Raw genomic sequence first — 787 nt, forward strand, 5'->3', positions numbered from 1 at the left:
GTTTGCAAGCAGGTGTGTCACCTCTGCTGCCCAAATGCTAACACACACACACTACTCCAGCAGATAACTGCTGTATGCCCATGCAGAACCACTGTTCATATATTAAAAGAGCCATTAACCACAGTTACCACAACGAGCAGACAAAAGCTGGAAAGAGCTCATATGAAGAGCTACAGTTCCTTAGTTGTCTCTTAAGCATCTCATCCTGCAAATGAGTTTTGAAGTATACTGAAGTAGTTTCACATGGAGGCAGCACTGAGCAGTTTAGTATGTTCCTTCAAACCTGTAAAGCTCGTCTTTTCATAAAAGGATTGCTGTGGAAGCATGCTGTAGATCAGTCACTTCATAAAAAAATGCAGAAATAATGAAGCTTATTTCCTTACCTTACAATTTATCTATCATATCTTACCTCAGAAATAAAAGGAGGAAAATAGAAGTATCAGCAATGCATTCTTGAATTTTTTCAGTTGTGGTTTGTTTTTTCTTGGGGGGTGTGGGGGGTATTTGTTTTTTAATACTTACACCGAAAGCTTCTCATCTGTCATTGCGCTGGAGTGTGATTCTGATTTAATAAAAGTCAGGAAAGATTCAGCTCTGCTCTTGCAGAACACATGTTCTTCTGTGGCAAGAACAGTTACACAGAAACCTACGTAACATGTTTGTGTTATGTATCTTGTAGTGGCCATTAACACCCACGCCAGTGTTCCCTGGTACTCTCTAACGCTCTTGAACAAATCACAGATTTCTCATATATAAAGTTTAATGAAAGACATAAATAAAATCCAAT

This window comes from Opisthocomus hoazin, chromosome 2, assembly GCF_030867145.1.
Source record: "Opisthocomus hoazin isolate bOpiHoa1 chromosome 2, bOpiHoa1.hap1, whole genome shotgun sequence".
In the NCBI taxonomy this organism is placed as follows: Eukaryota; Metazoa; Chordata; class Aves; order Opisthocomiformes; family Opisthocomidae; genus Opisthocomus; species Opisthocomus hoazin.